Genomic DNA, 7,443 nt, shown 5'->3' with positions numbered 1-7,443 from the left:
ATACATATGATATAAGTTGAACAACTCTCCCTAGACCATGAACTCACCGGTCAGACACTAATTCCGCATTTTGCTTCGACATCTTAAGTACATGAAAGGAAGTCCTTGCAGAAGTCCTATAACATAGAAATTGATGAATGTCACTAACAAATATACACAGCCATGTTAAGCGATACATAACTATGGTAACATTAGATTTACTATTTGGTCTATTGACACTGACTTTTTATTCATTTCTATTATTTAAAGCTGTGCAATAATTACACAAATAAATCAAAATCATCACATCAAAATGAATATTATACATGTAGCAATTGGTAATGCAATATATATATATATCTAGAATATAATAATCAAAACTCAGGCACATAACGGATCACTATCAGGTGAGCTTTCTGTCCAATCAAATTGAGTAAATATTATAACATGCATTTATACATATCACAGTAATAGTATAACATATCAATGAAATAAACATTCAATTTACTAAAATAAGAATATATATATATAAATCAACTTACTTCTATACTTCAAAGTTAAACTTTCTTCTGTAGGGACAAGTCTCCTCCTCAACAACAAACAGTGGGAATGCCCTTGCTACTGCCAGTGTGTCATGAGTCACTGGACTCTCTCCCTATCTAACAATAAAAGTGCAATGGTGCACATCAAAGTACAAAAGCATCCCTAAAGGGGGTACATGAATTGGCATTACTGCTACTCCTAAAAAGGCGGGAAAGAATTAGCCAATGAGCAGAGAGGGAAAGAGTAAGTCAAAGTTGGTAGAAGTACAGAGAGGGAGAAAGAGTACTAAAGATAAAGTTGGCAGATATAATGTGAAATATAGATTCATTTTATACATTATATACTGAAATGAAATAATAAAACAAAGTATCCTTTTGACTAGATTTTTTAAAGAAATATTATACAAGAAAAATCCAATTTACAACATCTTCCCCACGATTAATGTCATAATGTTTGAAACAAAGATACATGTAAAACACAAAAAATACAATATCTTCCCCACATTCCATGCAATAACAGTTGCTATCTGCGGTAATTGCATGTAATTCAAAATGAAATTAAGTGCTTACTACAGTAAGCTAAACATGCAAAAAAATTTATGTCGAACATTATAGAATATTAATCACACTCTATATCAAATTCATACAAGACAAAAAGTCTCTCTAAAAGAAATAATCTTTTCTCTTCACTTTGGTAATACCGACACTGGGAGATGTAGTCGATTTCTGTGTTGTCCTTTGTTCACCCGACGGGACCTCCGACGCTCGACCTCATGATTCATATTATCATGTCGAGATCTGTCTTCTCCAAGAGGTTCATTCTGTAGTATGGCATCTTCAGCCGCATTGGTTTCTTCACTGGGAACATTTCTACCAGTGGAATCATTCTCTCCGCAAGAGCCATTTTGATTAAGGGTGACTGGTCTCTCTTCACCAGATGTAAGCCTATCAGGCTCTGAGGGTTCCCACAAGAAGGTGAAGTAGGGGGTAGTGTTCTCTGAAGTGGGCAACGGTTGTGACTTCACTTGGTCCTCTGGCTTATCCTGTGGAGTAGGAATTGCTATTTCCTTCCGTGGGTCAGGAATCAACAATCTCCTGTTGACTACCTTTGTTGGTCCTCCAAACATGGGTCGGATTTTATACACGTCACCCATCTCGTTCACTGCTGTCACGATGAAGGGGTCCCTTAAGACCTTGTCTTCAAGTTTATGACGTCCTTCAAATGCACATTTCTTCAGTAGTACCCTTGCGCCGATGCTGAGAGGTGAACTCATAGGGAGGGCGTCATGCCTCGTCTTCTCACTATTCTGTATCATCTCCATATTCTGCTGCGCTAACATGTGGGCCTGTTGGAGTGACTTAGAGTGTTCTGACACAAAGTCTTCATCCCAATCTGCATGTCCATTCCCTATGAGTTGGTCCAGTGGGGTGTTGGGCTCTCGTCCATACAGAAGTCGGTACGGTGACAATCCAGTTGTCCCATGTGGAGTACAATTGTACAAGAATACCAACTGGCCAATAAGCCCAGGCCACTTCTTTCGACGGTCAGGATCAAGGGAGCGAATTATACCACACAAGGTTCGGTTAAATCTCTCTGTCTGCCCGTTTCCTTGGGGATAGTAAGGAGTGGTATGTGTCTTTTCAATGCCATATAGCTTGCATAACTCTCGTACCAACGAACTTTCGAAATTTCGCCCCTGATCTGAATGAATTCGAAGTGGAGCACCGTAGTGAACGATCCAACCATCAATCAAAGCACGTGCTACTACTGCGGCGGTTTGGTTCTTGCAAGGAATGGCTTGAGCAAATTTGGTGAAGGCGTCTGTGATAACTAAGACATCCTCATATCCACCTTGGCCCTTGTCGAGCTTGAGGAAGTCTATCGCGATTAACTCAAGGGGTCTGAATGCCAACAGATGCCGTCTTGGGGTCCGAATAGCTGGCGTTGGAGTCTTGGATGTAACACAGACAAAACACTTCCTGATGTGTCCTCTCACATCATTGCACATACCTGGCCAAAAGCACCTTTCCCGTAGGATTGCTAAGGTTCTATTGATGCCTTGGTGGCCCCATTGGTCGTGGGCCATTTCCATCATCTTTTCTTGGAGACTCTTTGGTACAAGAAGCTGTCTTCTTTGAGGATGTTTTGATTCTGTTGGTTGCCTATACAGGACTCCCTTGTATTCTATAATGCTAGCTCGCTCCTTCAACCAGGACTTTATTTCTGCATTCTCTTGTTTGATTTCATCCTCAGACTTCCATTCACACCTGAGATAACGTCTGCACACAGAGAGTGCATTGTCACTCTGTTGAAGAGTTTCAAGTTCTTCTACTGAGTATGATGGGTACACGCCAGGAACTCTCGGCGGCTCCTCATCTGCCAACTGGTCCCCGGAAACTACAACTTCTGCCGGGAGGACAGTAGTCACCGTCAGTGCTCCGATCATCTCTTTCACCTCGCCCTCATCGTTTCCAGGGCACCTGCTGAGTGCATCGGCACATCTGTTGAGTTTTCCAGGACGGTATCTGATATCAAGCTGAAAGGCTGCCAGCTGTGCTACCCACCTCTGTTCAGTGGCCCCCAACTGTGCAGTTTGAAGGTGGGCTAGAGGGTTGTTATCCGTGTATACAATACACTTAGCACCCAACAAATACCCTTTGAACTTCTCGACTACTGCCCATTTAAGGGCAAGAAGTTCTATCTTGAAGCTTGAGAAATCTGGATAATTCTTCTCGGCTCCACGTAGGCTACGGCTTGCAAACGAGATAGGGTGTAAATGTCCATTGTCATCTTTCTGTGACAAGCAGGCACCAAGTCCCTTTAGAGATGCATCAACCTCGAGTATGAATTCTTCTCCAAACTTGGGATAGGCAAGAACTGGTGTTGAAGACAGTCTCTCCTTAAGCTCATGAAATGACTCGTCTGCCTCTTTGGTCCACACAAAGCTTGTGTCTGGAGCGATATCCCCTGTCTTCCTTCTCCTTTTCTTACACTTCTGTCCAGTTAGTGCATGGAGTGGTGCTGTTATTCTGGTAAAGTCAGGCACAAACCTTCTGTAATATGAAGCAAGACCGAGGAAGGAGCATAATTCTGATCCGTTTTGAGGTACAGGCCACGACTTGATCCTTGATACCTTGCTTGGGTCTACCATGACACCCTTCTCAGTGACAATGTGCCCGAGGTGAGCTACTTCTTTCTTGAAGAACTGGCACTTTCCTCCTTTCAACTTCAGGCCATGTGTTGTTAGGCGGTCAAAGACTTCTCCGAGTGTTTCGAGGTGCTCCTCAAACGTTCTGGAAAAGACCAAAACATCATCAAGGTAGAGTATGACTTTTGTAAAGTTCATGTCACAGAAAATTGCCTCCATCACTCTCTGAAATGTGCTTGGGCTGTTGCATAGACCCTGAGGCATTCTTTCAAATTCATAGAGTCCCCAGGGTACACGGAAAGCAGTTAGGGGCACTGATTCTGTGTGCATAGTGATCTGGAAATATCCATGAGACAAGTCAAGGGAAGAGAAGTATTTGGCTCCATTCATTACTTCTAATGATTCGTCTATTCTGGGTAGCGGAAAGGAGTCTTTGACTGTTAATTTGTTCAATTGTCTATAATCAATACATAAGCGTAGTGCCCCTGATTTCTTCCTTACAAGAACGATCGGACTGGCATAGGGGCTAGTTGACCTCTTTATAATCTTACGTTCCAGCATGTCTTGTAATAGATCACGAACCTCTGAAGTCACGTGAGGAGCTATCCTTCGATAGGGCAGACGCACTGGCTTGTCAGAGGTCACTCTGATTTCATGTGGTACCATATCACAACATCCCAGGTCGAATTCATCTTTAGAGAATGCTGCTTCATGATCATGTAGGAGTTTAGCAATCCTAGATGCATCTTCATAAGCCATCCCATCTAGGCTGATGCCCTGAGGAAGCAGTATTTCCGTACCATCAGTGAAAGTGAATCTCTCCTGTGATGCTGATGCTGTCCTACTGGGAGGCTTGGTATCCATTGCTTGCTCTGGCTCATGTCCGTCGTCCTCCACTCCCGGCTCTGTCTTGGCAATCAATATATCACAGATATTAACCTCTAGCTGGTCATCTTTAGTTTGTAGACAAATTTCACAACGTTCTTCCACTTGTTTGGCAGATGCAATAGTTGAATGAGGTGGTACTATGAATTCTCTGTCTCCAGAATTCATCAGTAGAACATGCATGTCCCCATTTTCAGCACAACAGCCTTCAATGACTTCAACCTGGGAATCTCCAAACTGGCTGTTACCCTGGATAAGCCAGACACTTGACTCAGCATCTTCCCCACCTTGGAAAGGCCTAATTGCGCACTGTATTTGTTGTATCGTCCTGGCAGGCAAAACTACTCTTGTTGCCCCAGTAACAACCTCTCGTACATGTGCACTACCTGCAGTCTCGATGTCCAAGCAATCCTTCACCATCTGGAATTCCCCTTTCGCTCTCTCCAAAGGAAATAGTGCTCGAAGGGCATTGCATCCCAGCAGAATAGGGAAGTCTCTTTGTCTTTCCCCGCATGACTCTCGTTGTACGATTAGAAATCCTATTGTAGCTTTTTGACCGTTTACAGAAACATGGGTTCGGATGAAGCCTTCCACTGGTACTTTAGTTGGCCCCACACCAACAATTTTCACAGGTTTATTAAATGGGCTCACTTCTCCTACCGCTGCTTCCAACTGTCGATGAAACACGTCTGATGGTATAATGGATGCCTCTGCCCCAGTGTCGAGGATGCAGCCAATGGGTACACCAGCAACTTCTGCTATGACAGCTGGGCTTTCAGAAATCAAATCAGCTGTGTCAACTATCTCATCCATTGCTGGCACAACCTCTGCCACTGAAGTCTGTCTGCCTTGTGCCACACTGGATTCATTGACATCCTCTGAATTACCACCAAATGACACATCAGTTTGTGGATAGGTTGCAGTTCCTTCTATGGGCTCTTCTGTATAATATTGCTTTCTATTGTCCTCTGCCGTTTGGCCCTCAACAACAGAGGGGTCTAGTTTTCCTGCTGGGATGCGATATGTTGGTGAGGAATACTGGCAGCTCCTTGTGATGAGGACTGGTAGACTGTTGGCCTATTGAAACTGTCATGATTCTGCATGGTACCTGATTCCATGCTCCAAGTGGGGAAGCTTTGATTCTCCTGATGCCAGTTGCCAGCAGAGTAATTATAATCATGTGCAGGGGAACCGTTAGGTATGTTGGGGCAGTCACGTCGTAGATGTCCCTTATGACCACAGCTGAAGCATCGTCCATCAGTCCTCTTTCTCTGAGGCTTTCCTCCTTTCAGTCTGGCTACTTCTCCCCTAAGTTGCTCCAACTCCGTCATTATAGCTTTCTGTTGTTCTACTACCTGTTGCACAAGCATGGAATCTTTCATGACTGCCCTTCCAACTTCGATATCTGCTTCTCTGACTCTGGGCCTCTGAGTGGTGGCAGTCTCCTGAAAGAGTTTGAGGGCTTCCTCACGAATCTTGGCGAATCCATTGGTTTCATGCATCATCTGTATTCGCCTCAACTCTCTCCTCACCCAAGCCTCCCGGGCACCATTGACAAATTGATCACTTAAGGTCTTGTTTTTCAACTGGCTTAAAGCTTCTCCTTGAGCTTGTGTAGTGGCAGCTTTTTCCATCTTGTTGTAGGTGCGAATCAGGGCACGGCTGAAGTCACAAAGTGATTCTCCATCTCTCTGTATGCGATTATGAAACTGACTACTGAGGGTCTGTGTGGTTTCCTGATAGCCAAAGCACAATTTCAGACGACTTACTATTTCATCAAAATCCTGTCTCTTTGATTCACTGAGACACATTATTTCCTCTCGTGCTGGTCCTGAAAGGTGATCTAGCAACAGTCGAGCTTTGCTACTCATTTCCATATTTTGGTTAGCAGTTACTCCATTAAATTCTTCAAGCCATTCTGACAAGGACATATCATCCGCATGATGTGGCATCCCTCGGAATTTTGGTAAGTTGCTCTGTAATATACTCTGTAATCCAATTGAACGGCGGAAGAATTGGGACAAAACATCCATATTCTCAGTCGTAGCTGATGATGAACTCGATCTGGTTTCCATGATCCTAGATTTGAATTTGGCACATAAAAAGAACTTTGCATACAGAATAGCGAAACCACAATACAATCACTGCACAAATCAGAGAAAAAAGAGCATACAAATGTTGTCCATTATTTTACATACAGTCTGACCGAGGCTGTTTAGAACCAGTCTAAAGTCATTCCAATTTTATGTTGTGCACGATGACACCAGGATAAGACCACATACACGTAAGTTCTCAAGATTTCTTCTAAGTCCGATATCTGCAGAGCCCGTACCAGATGGTCCCTTGTTGCTGATGATCCCACTTCTGACACCATTGAAAGGGTTCGCGCCGACGACCACACAACACGGACACGACTCACAAGGGCTGAGGTTTCATTGGGTTCTTTTATTTACCAAGGGAAAACAGCCTCTGTATGATAACAAAATATAAACAAACACATGATTAATATAATTACCACACATTACATAATAGCGGTATGAAAAGTAGTACAGTTCTAAACATAACAAATACAGATTTACATTATCAATCAAGACAATAAACTACATTTTCTTCAGTGACTATTAAAGACAAAGTAAATCAAGAAGTATATCTCTTTCCTTCATTAGATATAAAATCGTATCAACAATATGTTCGTATTCAGAAAGTCACAATAAAATACATATGATATAAGTTGAACAACTCTCCCTAGACCATGAACTCACCGGTCAGACACTAATTCCGCATTTTGCTTCGACATCTTAAGTACATGAAAGGAAGTCCTTGCAGAAGTCCTATAACATAGAAATTGATGAATGTCACTAACAAATATACACAGCCATGTTAAGCGA

Source organism: Lytechinus pictus, unplaced genomic scaffold (assembly GCF_037042905.1).
Source record: "Lytechinus pictus isolate F3 Inbred unplaced genomic scaffold, Lp3.0 scaffold_20, whole genome shotgun sequence".
Classification (NCBI taxonomy): Eukaryota; Metazoa; Echinodermata; class Echinoidea; order Temnopleuroida; family Toxopneustidae; genus Lytechinus; species Lytechinus pictus.
Note: the sequence above shows the minus strand (reverse complement) of the source record.